At 32.8% G+C, this 15,647-nt stretch overlaps 2 protein-coding genes across 5 annotated transcripts in view; one reads left to right on the top strand and one right to left on the bottom strand.

The window, feature by feature from the left end:
• The window catches only part of IRSp53 (Insulin receptor substrate 53 kDa), a 507,262-nt gene that overhangs the window by 346,800 nt on the left and 144,815 nt on the right, over positions 1 to 15,647 (bottom strand). The gene's annotated exons all lie outside the window — the stretch shown is intronic.
• LOC141485370 (uncharacterized) overlaps positions 1 to 15,647 on the top strand; it is a 36,462-nt gene that overhangs the window by 20,596 nt on the left and 219 nt on the right. The gene's annotated exons all lie outside the window — the stretch shown is intronic.

Here is a 15,647-nt window from a genome sequence, read left to right as displayed (position 1 = left end):
CTGGATATGCATAAAAATATGGCACAACGTCAACAGTATAGTCATCATTTACAATAACAGGTTTTGGTGATATTGACCGAGCTTTCAAATTTGAAACATAGTTAAGGAAATTATGTTGTGATCTTATAAACTTCCTCTCGTTCATTGGTGTTAATTGAGGATAAATTGGGTTGAATTTTCTGCAATGATTTAATCACTCTGTACATGTGTAATAAATAATTTCATAAGAACTTGGTTTGTATAATCGATATTTGCATTCATTTTGGAAGATGTTCTAGAACACCGTCGATAACTATTTGTAATTATTTATAAAAGTAACCAAACTGTTATGAGATTGATAATTTCACTGCTACCTAAAACCAAATTCTCCAAAAAAATAGTGTTTCCAGAATAATATATCATCTTGGAACATTTTCATCATCTGTCAATTCATCGAGTAATATACAGGGGGTTTCATTTGAAAAAATGAACGTTTGACCACTTTCATGCATAATGGAAATAATAGTAATTTTAGCACGTCCTGTATGATATAAAGGCAATTTCTTGTTGTTAATTGAATACTTGTAGTTATATAAACTATCATCAAGATTGAAAAAAAAAGGGTTGCCAGAACTTATTGACAAAAGTGGCAACGCCACAATGCTGCGTTGATTTATCCAGAAACGTCTAACCTACCACCGACCATGAGTCACGCTGTATATTTGAAATTCGTTGCTTTGAATGAATTGGAGATTCCATTACCAATAAGACTTATATAATAAATATCTTATAAGTGAATTCAGATGGTTTCTGTGGCACTTTGTTACTTTCAAATCAGTTTTGAGTTTAACGTTTGTTGTTTCATTCTATGATTATATTACTGTGTATCTTCGGTTTTCGAGTCACATACTCTATCAATTCAACATCAATCATATTATTATTATCTTCGACACATTTGTTGCTCATTATTAACAGATGTGAAACACACTGTCTTTATGGTATTCTGTAATAAGTTGACGCTGAACTGAAGTTGTATGAAATTCCAGTCACAATATTATTTCATGAATTCAATCTTCCAAACTGAACCTGATATTATTTTACATATAAACTCATTCAAATCCATATAGGATTACCACAATTATTTATATGAGATTTTCATGAAAATTTGCACTGGCAACACTAATTTCGAAAGGAGTTCCAATTTTTTATAACTTAATCGTGATCAACATTAAAAGTAATGTTGACATTTATATTTCTGTACCTTACCTACACAGTTTGCATACGAATTTACTTTGAATCTTACGGAGCAGAGAAATTCACTTATCTGAATGGAAGTTGATTATGGAAAAATATAATAGTTGTTAAAATACAGGCATATTGCAGGTCTGAATAATTCTGTAATTGAATATTTCAAAGCCTACAAAGTTTTTGCATAGCCAGACCAATTTAAAAGAAAACTGTGCAGTGTAAGTACAGGGAACATAAATTGAAATCATTATTGTTTTCCGCCTTGATAGCAATGAAGTAATTGGAAAATAGGGATGTCATTTGAAAATATTGTGTGGACATCCTGTATGGGACCAAAATGAATTTTTTTGTTACTTCTTTCACTAAGACTTTCTGTTACATATTTCGCAACAGATTGAGAAACGTAATGAATATTCAGAACGTGTTTGTGTTTGTTTTGAATGGTTTCCGGGTTTTGCCGTGGTCTTCTTTGATTATGATTTCCAAACGTTTCGACTGCAAATACGGTAGTTATCTTCAGTGGCGTGGTCGAAGGACACTTCATGACACGTCATTTGACACGACACATCAGTTGACATGTATCAGTTGACACGTCAAGAAGAGGACTTCGACCATGTCACTGAAGATCACTGCCACAGTTGCAGTCGAAACGTCCGAAGAAGCTATTGTATAGCGACAAGTGTTGCGTTATTGTAAAACTGTTCAATGAAAATCTCACAATGAATTGTTTCATGAATGAGATAAAAAACACACCTAAATTAAAATGGTTCTAAAAATGTCATATAAATAAATCTATAATTCTGTTCAAAAAATCTCTCTCTCAGAAGTTGAGAACTTGTGCGAGCTAAGGACTAACGAGGACTTACCTTTTAAAGTGTGATTCCTAACACGGTTGCAGAATCATTCCAACCAGATAAATTATCTCAAAAAAATATCTGGTCGAGGCGGGAATCGAACTCACGGTCTTCCGATCGTGAGTCGGGCGCACTACCACCACGGCCAATTCCAATATCAAGTTTGAACCTACCTATAACTGAATTGCCCACATCTCTATCACACTGCCAAATTTTCATATTTTTCTATTCATTGATCGATACTGTTTTTGCAGAGCACCAATTATGAATAATTATGAAATGAAAACTTTTTTTTGGCTATGGTTTAGTCGGGTAAAAGTAAAATATAATCAATGTACATTCAGTATTTCGATTTCTTACCATCAATTCAATTCTTGAAACGTCTTGATATCATTTTTTTCGTTATTCAGGTGTCGTTTTCTTACGAACGGGTAAAGAATTTATGAGGTATTTTCTTTTGACCTGTGGTGCCTAGGAATTCCAGATAATACGAAATGAACACTTTGACATACCTATAGAATATATTTGTTTCGTGTCAAATAAGTCACCTATCGAATATATGCAAGTTAAAAAATAATGAGGCCCTGATTGTCAAATATGCTTTTTTAAACTCGTTGAACAACGACCATAATACACACGTTCAGAATGTGTCATGAAAGTCACACATCAACTGTGATTTTGAATAACCCGGTATATTGATAGATACTTTTTTTATCAAAGCAGGAATTTGTGATGAATTATTTCGTTAATCACTCGATATTACATGAAAAGGAATTATGTCAACATAATTTTATGTATTTATTTTCATCAAATAATTAGAAATGATTTCTTCGAAAATTGAATTCAAATAGGAAATGTAAAGATGCTTGTGCTGAAAGAAATTTCTGAAGCCCCACATGGCCGTAATTTTATATTGATTGGTATTTATGTATTCCTCCAAAACCTTTTCAACCACAAACTTTTAAAATGATGATGAACCGAAATTAACTTTGTTTCCTTCAGTATCCTTTTATCATCAACTGAAATATATTAACTTATCATTTTTGTTATAAGTAGAAGGTGTTAAGATTTCTGGCCTTCCAAAAAACTTTGCATATCTGCTAAATTCAGGAAGAAATCTAATAACTGCTAGATTGTTATCGGTTCTGTAGAACAGGAAACGTAAAACAAAACAATATAACTAATGTCGAGGTCATAATAATTATTTTTTTCTCACGATTTGTCTTACATTCACCAACTACCGACGAATGCTGATGCTTTGAAAATTCCGGATGCTACAAAACGAATGAGTATAATTATAGATTCCAGCAGCAGATTATTAATGGTTATTCATAACTGGATAGATTATTACTCACAGTGACAAATACAAAACGCAAGTGTTTTTGAAATGATCATGAAAGCTGATCATTGAAAGATTTACAAAAAAATTACTCGTATTCTCTCTATACTCTCTGTCAGTCTTCGGCAGTATTAAAATTTTCCACCACCACTACCATTATCGCCCTCCGAATAAGAATATGAGTTCGAAAATTATTGAGATAGCTATCCAGTCAATATTAAGATGAAATAATTACCTCACTACTGAAAATCAAAGTACAATAATTCTTCATTAGGATGAATTCACTTTCACTGATCCCGAAACCTCAATTCAAAAGTTATTGAGCAAGGCACGATTTCTGATATTGGCATCTAGTACGACAAATATCAAAGTTGAATTACCTCTAGAACCAACTAATAATGTCTTGGGGTTACCATTTGAACAGGAACATCTATCGCTGAAGAAAATACAATCGATTGTAAGTTCGGTAATGAATATCACAGGAACAGAAGGTGTTTTTTGGTATGAGAGTTAGTTAATATCTTGAGAAGAAAGTAGAATAATTATATATATATATATATATATATATATATATATATATATATATATATATATATATATATATAAATATATATATATATATATATATATATATATATATATATATATATATATATAAGCCAATTGTTACTTTTGTAGGATTAAATGATGATACCAATAATGTACATACACAAAATTTGCTGAGGTGTGGTCTGCGAAAAACCAAGTTCTTGTGAGCGACGCGAAATCTATTGCACACTCTCACAGACAGCGGCGATATTTCCGGTAAGTCTTGCGTTTCGTCGACGTATGGGTGTTGGACGATCGTGTACTAAACCATCACATTGCGAATAGTCTTCTCGGTAGGAGGATTATGGCAACCGTAAAATGAGCGGAGCGCTCGGTACGTTGCTCGAACAGAACACTCATTTTGATGAAACTAGGTATTTACTTATTTGTACGTATTGGCAACTGATATATCCGTCCATGGTGATTTGGCAAAACAGACTGCTGAAAGTCCTTGTATCTTCTCATCGTGAATAATCAAGAAGTTCAATGACGGATGTATAATTCTAACACCCGAAAGAGTTTTATTGAAAGTAAAATTTTTGACAAAATGGAAATGCATCTATCCAGAAATGGTGAGTGATGAAGTGAGTTCAAAAAATTGACCATTGACATTTATATTCTTACTTTAACCGATTCAACAAGTATAATACTGTAAAACTATTGAAAGCTGCCTGGGCTTCATTTTGTTCATCGTTCTTATGCTTCGACAAAAATAATATGAAAATACTTTCAACAGTCCAGTTACGTCGGACAATATTGCAAGTAGTAGTAGTTGGACTGGTACACTAGATGCAATTTGTACTGTATACAAACAATCGATCTAAATCATAGAGATTACCAATTAGGAAATAGGTAGTCTTTTGAATGGGTATCCGGCAGGTACGAAACAGATAAATTATTGTTACCAATGATTATACTAGTTCTGTGAAATTTTTCATGAAAACAAATTCAACAGTGGTGGGAGAATAACTTCTTGTTAGTTGTTGGTCAATAGGAAATTTGATTATGCTCACCAATGTTCAGGAATTCCGGTAGGTTTGATTTTTATCCTTCATTTCATGTATATAATATGCCGTAGTTTATGTCAAATGCATGATTGTTTTCCAATAGTCGGCATGCATAGATTACATTTTTTTTCATTTTGAAATTTCGTTTGTGTTCTAACATTCTGGTTTTAGAATTTCTGGATGTTTTCCCAATATTATAAACTTTCGGCACAAGCCACATTTCAGCTTGTAGACATACGATCTGTTGTCCTTATCGATATTGGACTAGTTTTTTATATGTCTACCTAAGGAGTTATCCCCTTTGTATGCAATGTTGTTCTGTTCAGTTAGAAGAGGAAAGGTATGTCGGAAACTATTGATTATGAAAACTGTATATTCCAACCCAAAATCATGACGTACAATGAAGATAGATGTTAGTATTACAAAATCAGTAGTATATAATCGGAGCCAGATAATATGAAATTTCAATTTTTAAATATATATAAACTTTTTCAAGACAGTGTGAATTCGTTAAAAAACAAATAAAAACACACAAAGAAGTGATATTTTCGATAGTTGTTGATATATTATCAATATGCTTGATTTTCAAAGAATTAACTTTCCGATTAAATTTATGAAGCTGCATTGGAAAAAAAAACCGTCTTACTTTCATTTATACCTTCCATGTTCATTCTTCTTGACGATTTTTACCGAAAACTGCAGACCGATAATAAAAGGTTTTGAAAACCTATGAACTAGTGTTGTCTTGCATCGAATCACCTTTTGTGTTCTGTTGATTACCTAACTATGTTGAATAATCTATTTGAAATCTGTTTCTCGTTAACCTATGCGAGCTAATGTCTCACTTTTTATCGTGTGATTCCTGGCATGTAAATGTTATGACTGCAGATTATCTCCATCTCAAACAATGTTTGGGAAAATGCATGATATACTGTTGGAAACTATATCTTTCAAATACGATACTGAACATTCTGACAATTGAAACTATACCACTGTTAAAAGATACAATACTACAAGAATTTGTTGAAAATTATTTGATATCGTCCGAATGAAATCACTAGAGGTTGATATCAGTTTCTTCATTGTTTGGACGGATTCGAAGGGAAGACAAACGATATCAATTCCACATACAACGATAATATGCTATGCTGTCAGTAGTTTTTTAAACAACTTTTGAACGACCATTATACAACATACAAAAGTAAGGCCAATTCTTGCAAAATATAATCAGAAGATTCCATGCCAATTATTATTGCGCCCATAAAAATCCATCCAGTCTTTCAACAATGAAGGAAAAACCACCGACATAACTTGAGAGTTACCATGCGAAATCTGGAAACAAAAATAAAACCGGATTCGCAGAAAACAGAACGAATGTAAGAAACATATTTTTCAAGGAATGATTATTATGAAAAAATATATGAAATACCACCAAATAGACAAATACACAATTGCTGTTGAATTTTCATTTTCACCTCATGAACAAACTGAGGATCAAATGATGACTCTATCTTACAGCTTAAGGACGCCCATGGTGATACCACTATTTTATCTACAGAGAAAATCATTATTGCCCTTTTCTTTTTTTTTCCTCTTTTTCAAGGGGTAGGGGTACAGAAAGTGAGCAATTTGTGGTTTATCTATAATTGTAGACCGTTCAGTGAATAGGTTACTTGAAATATACCATATATATATATTTTTTTTCTTATTGAGATAGTAGGATCGTCTGCTTCATGTGAATGTTCGTCTCAATCTATTTTTTCAGACACTAAAACCAAAAATTTATATGAGTGAATAGTTCCCTATATTTTCAACAAACTGTTTATCTTTTCGTTCCATTATATCTATTATTTTCCCTCTTGATAACCGATTTTTTTGTCTTTATTTATGCAGTGCCAACTAACCACACATATATTTGTATGAATGTCTCACTATATAACTTGTAGTGCTTTGAGAAAGATTTCAAAAAAGTCGAAAAGCCAGCAACGAAAGAATTGTGTTTTTTAGTCATTTGTTCAAATTTCAGCCTTCTCCTACTCAATTAATTTTTTGAATCTGAGACGGTCGATGTGGAGAATACCGAAGTTTCAATGAAAATTCAATTTTGATACAATTTTGATCGAAAACTCTTCGTTCGAATGAAATACATTTCGAAAACAATGGAAGTTTTTGTGTTCTTCTGGTCTTTCTCCTCTTCTTCGAATTTTTATCACAATTTTGAGAATGAATGATTGTATGCACCTGATTCGATTAGTTCATTAGTTTATTAACATAATTCAGTTACAAAAATATATTGCCAGTTAGATTGAAAGTTCTTCATCTGTTCTCTGAACAGACACAACACTTTTTGGTAGAGAAAAAATATTTTAAACCTGGAGGGGGATTGAAATATCTTTCAAAAGAAAAATATTGAACGGAAGCAATCACATTATCCAAACGTAACATCCGCATCGGAAAAAGCATTGCTTCATTTCTAATTTGGCTATTTCCAGTGACAGATAAGGTCGATTTACACCCATTGTTTTCCCTGATTTGTTCGATTCCGGAAAGTGCATTGATTTATCAAGCCAATATACTGGGATACTGTGATTTTGCCTCTTCACAAAACCCCCTGTTATAGGTTTTCATCAAAATTATCGGTCGAAATGTATTCGTACATATAGGCATATGCTAATTCCGTTTTTATTTAAAATATTTGCATTCAAATTAGTGAACTCGAATGTTTTATTTACGGTATTCGTTTTGGCTGATAAATAATACTGAATGAAAATTTGTACACAGTTCGGAATTGACAAATAAATAAATTGCATCATCAATCAGTACCCTTTGTGTCCTAGAAAGGTTTTTGGTTTGGAAGCAATAATTACTGTACTTATTCTACTGTTTTCAGCCTGGTTGAACAAAAAATTATGTTTGAGAAATATTATATTCTGAAAGGCATCACAGTGTGAAAAATAAACAATGCCAAATCTATAGAGTCTGTTGGAAATGGGGGAAACTGAAAAGTTCACCCCAAAAAGTTACTGCATGATACAAATAAACCACCGAGTTCAACTGAGTTGACTCAGTCGGTCACTTGTATTCACAAATTTTCTCCAGAATTCGAATTAGTCAACACACAAAATGAAATTTGTATGCTTTGGGGTTTTTTCGCCTTACACAATCTATACAAATATATATTTTACGCAAACGAAATATTTTATTCAACAAAAAATTGTTGTATTCAATAATTTTACCTCAAAAAAAAGAGCTAATAAATTCTACAGATACTTATTTCAACGTTTCGGAGGCCGAAATATGCCTCCGACTTCAGAATTGAAAAAAAATCAATGGTATTTGCAGTTCTGACAATGACTTATTTTATATTCCAACGTCCTCGATAGAAGTCAAAGGAGTTTTTGCAAGTTTCACATTTGCAAAATTTTTCATTACTGAAGACGGAGCATTTTTCCACCCTTTCAGTTACTCTCACTTTCAGTATCAACATTTACAATTATCAAATTATCTTTGGATGAGAAAGTTGCATATTTCAAGATGATTCTCCACCTTTGGAAATATTCTCACAAATTACCACTGACACAAGCATTAATATTAGACATTTTTTCTCATCACTAGAAACCTACGCAACACTTTCCTCTGCCATACCCACACAATTGTCTGTGGCTATTACAATGAGAAATACATTATGGATTCATATTTTATTCAATACAATCGGTTTTTTTCTCCAGGAACCAACAAGTATATGCTTCATGAATAATGCACTCCGTCCCAATCTGATAAGTTTATCAGATTTACTTGGATATGTTGTAACAAACTTTGAAGACATTATTCTTCGCAAATAGGAAGTTGTTGCGTCTGTAATGAGAAACAGTATTCATAAATGGGCAGTTTTTCTTGCCTTATTTGGTGATTTTAATGGGGTATCATCTTCTTTTTTGTAATTGGCATTATGTTCAAGTTATTTCAGGAAAGAAATTATAGTCTGGAAGGTTTTTTACTCGACAAGAAATCAAATCAGTGGAAGTTTCGGCTACGCTTTATGACTGTAGAATTATTATCATAACACAGTATCATTACTGATAATGAAAATGAATTTCAATAAAATTATCAACCATTATCTTGCCTCCATTTTTCATTTCGTGAATGAAATGTTTCTTTTTAAATTTATTTTCTTCTACGCGATTTTGAATAGAAATGGTCACTTCTGTTGTTAAAAAGAAAATTGTATGTCCTTTCAAATGATCAAAAACAGATGGAATATACAGGGGTATATTCAAAACCCTTGACTTGAGTTCATTTCCGGTTGAAACGAAGAATATTTTCAAATGTTCGAATGTTGGAAATGATGGTTCCATTGAACTCCATTTTCAGGAGAAATTTAAAAATTTTCATCTCACAAACAACTGAATGGCGTCATTTATAATGATTTCGGTAGTTTTCACTTCAATCAGCTGAAATATATTTATAATAATCACTAGTTATTGCTCGCGGCTTCGCCCGCGTAGAATTTGGTTTATCACATTAAGTTTCGTGATAGACCATTTTGAACCCAAAACTTCAGGTTTCCAACTTCACAACTGACGAAATTCAATACAATATTTGAACCTCTCTTTTTTCCCCTCGGCGGTAGAAATTCCTGATTCCTTTTCTTGATGCTTATTCAAGTTATACAAAGAACCTACCTGCATATTTGAATATTCTAGCGGGCAACAGCTATTAATTTATATGTTCACTTTAAAAATACAGTACCTAAAGAAATATGCCAACTGCATTAAGTAGTGAATAGTTTCGAGAATCGAACTATGTTACCTATGGAAAAGTTTGCAAAACTAATCAACCGTCAACGACGTGTAACCTTACGCGTCTTCCCGCGTTCGGGTTGCGTTCTTAGCGAAGGCGCTTCATTGCTTAGACGGCCCCTCACAAACTTCCACATTTATATCAGAATAGACAGGGATCTCTTAGGGGCTCCATAAATTGAATTATCATAATGTTTCCAAAAACACATTTCGATGTGAGATTTCCACTTGTAAGTTTACAAAACGGCGACACGTGTTTTGCTATACAATAGCATTTTCGGACGGCACAATACGGTTTGAAAAAATTTTGTGATGTGCTTTCATAGCAATGTGAATCGTTATGACTATCACAACCTGACAAATTTCTACATGTCGAATTACCTGAAATATTTACCCTTGTATGAACAACTTATGAAACTGGAGGTTTTTATTATGCTTCAGTTTTTACCAGGCAGTGATAGTCATAATGATTCAAATTGCTATAAAGCACAACACACAATTTTTTCAGACAGTATTGTGACGTCCAAAGATGCTATTGTAAAGCGAAACACTTGTGGCTGTTTTATGAACTTTCAAGTAGAAATCTCACAATGTACTGTGGATTTTCATCAAGTATCGGTTAAGTCTATTTTTTTGTATTATTTCAACTTCAAAGAATAAAACATAGTCTACAATATTTTTAGTCACCAACTCAGAAATTTCACAACCAGTGTTTATGTTCTGGTGGGGGAAAAGTGTTTTCAACAGATCAATGTGGAACGGAAAATTAATTTTCATAACCAACTTATCCTTGAAGTAAAGGAGCCTGATGAAAACATTGAAATATCGTACTAATAAAACAATATTGAAACTCAAAGCGAATATAACCTTACGGGTTTTTTCCCAATCATTTACAAAGTTTCGTATGTTTTCAATTTGAATTTAGAAATACTCTGTCTTTACCGCATCACAAAGTATAATTAAAAAACTTAGAGTATTGAAGCTGTAACGAAGTTTTAAACTAGTTTTCGATAAGGTATTGTCTTGCAGCTAGACATCCCTTCTGATGGAAATTGTTCATCGCCTTATAATCTCTGGAGAAATTGAATTTTTGTTAATGAAGTCTGTTTGTTGCGAAATGAGATTGGTCTTCATCCAGAAATTGATTGGCTTCGGATGTACTCATGGATTTGATATTCAGAACAACAAATTTGATTATACAATTCATTCCATTTCAAATTAGAATATCAACATATATCTTCAGCGGTGTAAACTTTCATGGCCGAAAAGAACTCTTTCAAAACTATTTCTGGGTTAATTGACCGTATATAGTTTGCAAGGTTTTATGGTCGAAATTTCGTCCACATTTCCGTAGAACTTATCAAAGGCAAAGAAGCCACCAACAAATTTGCATGGTCAACAAAGTTGCCAAATTACTTTGACACACGTTGTTAGATTTTGAAGAAAGGTTGAATGGGTTGGGTTGTATCAGGAGTAATCTCAGCAAAATAATGAATACCATTTGAGCAACAATCATACTCGTAGATATTAATGATCCCAATTCTATCTGCTGTTACTGAAACAGCTTTGAAATACAATATGTTCTTAATGTATAAAATTGTATACCAGTAGTAAAAGAAGTTGGTGGAAATAATAAATGAGACAAATTTCTTTTTCTGGAAGAGTCAAAAGGGGCATTTTATTTTATGAATTCTTTTTATGGTTTTTGGGCTTTCAAAGCCTTTGCGTCATTGCTCTATATCTTGCTTGTTCTGTTCGAAACGTAGGAATGGTGTTCGTTGAAATAAACACAGGAAAAAAAAAAAAAAATATATATATATATATATATATATATATATATATATATATATATATATATATATATATATATATACCTGAAAATTCTATAAAATCGATGTTCCAAATTCAGATTTCAGTTTTATACTTGATAATGGGATCAAACCGGTAGTGAAATAAAATTTTTCCATTGGCATTCAGACAAAAGCGTTTATATTCATTTCATTCAAGTGATCATGAATTACCATAAAGTAAACAAGTCATCAATCACATATATTCTGCCATATTCATATTTTTCTTAAATTCAAATTTCTGTTAGGAAGTTGCTGATATAATTGAAATATTCAATGGCGAACATTCAATGTTCATAAACAGAGGATTATGTCATGGAGATAGATACAGATGCAGTCAAAAAACGAACATGGTATGTTTTGTAACACTTTTTGCTGTGGTTGATTGAGCTGTGCGCTTATGATCTACGGCTACATAGTCTCTGTAGTGAAATTTCATCAAGTGACTGTATGCTTTCTTTTCTGTTCTTTCTGTCGAAAAGGTGCAATAGAATAGCCGCCTCGATCACCCGACTTAATAATTCTAGATTTCTTCCTATGGGGCTTTATTGTTATTATATTGGTTAATTTGTCATACGATGCAACCCGAAATTTGCCTTTCATCGAATATTTTTCTTATCAAAGTAATATTTTTTGTTTTGATTATTAATTATCGATGAACGGAGTCAATTTGTCATGATGATTATTATTATTATGTCAATAATAATACTGACACGATGTTATTGAAAATTTACAAGTTATTTCGATATGTCCAGAAAACGATTTTTTGGAAAATGAAAACCGAACTGACTAAAATTTTTTATTGTGGATCTTTTATTTTTCAAGTATCAATATCCAATTTGGAAAATAACCAGCAATCATCAAAGGATTGTTTCCACAATTCCAATTATCAGAAAACGGAGTGATTTCACTCTTTCACCAGACCACCCTTGAAAAAAACTTCTCGTTCTCCATCATAAAACAGTCCTGAATATCCCTTGTTCATTATATGGAGAAGTTTCATGAAAACTCGTGAAGGCGCATAAGTGGCAATTTTACCGTTGCTGGTTTCATTACGTTTGATATTTTAACCATGTATGATCTGATTAAATATTCCACTCGTTCCGTAAAAAAGGTAAAGCAAAATTTACAATTCAATTCTACTGAAAGTGATAAATTGAATTAATTTGTCACCTTCATTCCAATCACGTTCCAGAAAACGCTCGTAGTGTATGAAAGTAAAATAAAAACGTTTATTCAAATCGTCGTTGGAAGAGAATGGGCATAATAATTTTAGCCATATTGAAGTAAGACAGTTCAGATTCTTTTAAAGAAAGCATATATTCGTAGTACTGTCAGTTGTGGAGAACAAAATTAGAGTAAAAGTCGTCATTTACGATGTTTTGTATTTCCTGATTACCCCATGCTGTGGTTGTAGAGAAATGTATATAACTGCAATCACTGTATCAAAAAATCTACTTTCTAATACATCCAGTCAATTTTGATAATGTGTTTGTTTCCTGTTTTCTGTTCGAACAATATTTCTTTTATTTGATCTGAAACAGCATATATCGGGGACTTAGTTTCATACGTTCTAACAAATCAAGTTTGTTGAATAATCAATGTTTCTACTAATTGAATTTTGTCTGAATCCTCACAAATTTTGAATACAATCCCGACATAAGCTGGAGGGTTGACTGTATCGTATTCCTCGATCCTGTAGAATCTTAACAATGAGAGGTTTCATTCGAAATCAAATAGTGATTTAATTAAATCTTATGATCGTTATCTGAATAATTGATGTTCATGACGTTCCGAATAGGATTGGATTTTGCTTACCTTATGATATGAGGAAATTGAGAAGTTATGATAATGAAGTTTCCAGAGAACACTAGAGGGTGTCAGTCATTTGTATGGTTTAATATACATTTTTTCAACAAGAATATTCGATTGTATTACTACTAACGAATGCATTCTTCACACAACGACAGTGTTCAAAATTTTTCTGCGGTGCTCCCTCATGAATCAATAAAGCATTTCTTTTTTGACTTTTCATGGTACATAGTGATTAGACACTCAATTAAGTTCAATTTAAAACGAAGAAAGAAAGAAATGCCAATGCAAGTGGGGAGAAAGCTCCCCACTAAGAAATTCAGTATCCTGAATCGTGGATGTGTCCAAAAAATCGAAATAAACGAGAATTCCAAACGAAATGTTTGTTCAAATAAAACATTTTGCATCATCCAAAACAAATTTTTCCATTTTGAATTGAATCCATCAGGATCATTCAGGAGATGAACTGTTGATATGATGTGTTATGACCGCAAGAGAAATTTTACAAATAACTATTGACCAGTCGCTCTGCTGTAAGTGATATCAAAAATCATGGAAAAATCTGTAAATCACCATATCTTTAAGTATTTGGAAGGCTTTAACATCTTGATCGATCATCAATATGGCTTTCGGAAACAAAGATCAACAGGCGAGTCATGGAGAGTCAAGAGCTGTTTCGCTTGATATTTCTATGGCCGGATGATCGTGTGTGGCATGAGTAGTTGCTGGCCAAACTTTGATGCTATGAATTATTGTCAGATCATATTTGTGTATGGCTCTTCAGCTTCCTGAAAAAACGTTCCCTGCAAGTGGCCATCCATGGATATTTACCATGGATGGTACCAAAGACTTTTACCATCAATGCTGGTGTTCTCTAGCTATCCATATTGTTTCCAACCTTCTTCTTATTATATATCAACGACTTATTGAAGAAAAAAAAATCCAATATATTGCTTTCCTGATGACAGCTCACATGTCTCGTCATTCTATTTGGATTGCAGGACTTCGAGTGTGGTGCACATCTTCAACGGCAGCAGGAGGTTGCATATCTTAATGAGGATTTAGGAGTGATTTCGAATTGGGATAAAACTGAACAGATTTTTCCAAAAAGATTAATGTCTCCGAACTGTATATAACAATGCTTCGATAAGTTTGTTGGGGGTTAAAATGGATACCAATATGTCTTAGCACAATCAAGTCGCTGGAATTGCAAAGGCTGCTTTTCAAAAGCTTGGAACACTGTTTCGAACCAGAAAACTGTACACACCACAGCAACTTTATCAAGCTCAGATCAGACCTCCTTTGGAGTATTGTTCTCATGTATGGAGCTCCGCCCCTAAGCATACCCAGAAGCTGCTAAATTCCATTTAGAAAAGAGCTATCTGCCTGATCGGCGACACGAACACCACTCGCAATATTGATATCTAGAAAAAAGGTTGTAGATTTGTCTCTCTCCTATAGATATTTTCACGGAAGGTGTTCAAGTAACTTGGCACATTCGATTCCACAAGAGCGGTACTTATCAGAAATACATGACGGACTGTGGCTGCTCATTATTTGGAGTTCAACTCAGTACACCTTGAACACCACTGCTCAAGGACTATTTCATTTGGAGAACTGCGTTTATGTGGAATGAACTTCCTTAGAGCGTTTCTCCAAATGTATATAATATTCAATGGTTCAAATTTAATGTGAATCGCTTCTTTTGCACAGGCACCAAACTTAGAGCGCCTCAATGATTTTCCTGTAATGCTTGTGTTTTGTTCTTGAAAAAAATTCCAGAAAGAAACTCTTCTTTGGTATCAGATGTGAGCACTGGCAATTCCTGCATACTTTCGAATATTTGACAATACATTTTAGATAAGAGGATTGTTACGAATACTTCTTGATTCAGTATCTTATGTAGATTTCAATTCGACAAACATCTGTAGCAGTTTCCATTATAAATAATTCTTTGAAAAAAACAAATATTTCAATTGTTGAGAGCCAATAACATTCTACTCCAAGAATGAAGTTGTTAACTACACTTCAGAGTAAAAAATTGATCAACAAAAGATTGAATTATTTTCATATCATTTCCCTGATCCTACAAGAAATAATTCGCTTACAACCCTCTCAACAGAGAATTCAAATTGGTTTGTTTTCAATTCACAGTAGTACTCCACTTTTTATGA

The sequence above is a fragment of the Leptinotarsa decemlineata genome, unplaced genomic scaffold (assembly GCF_025532065.1).
Source record: "Leptinotarsa decemlineata unplaced genomic scaffold, Ldec_3_MD MMD2_tig00026317_RagTag_RagTag, whole genome shotgun sequence".
Lineage (NCBI taxonomy): Eukaryota > Metazoa > Arthropoda > Insecta > Coleoptera > Chrysomelidae > Leptinotarsa > Leptinotarsa decemlineata.
Note: the sequence above shows the minus strand (reverse complement) of the source record. Positions and strands in the feature narration are given on the sequence as shown.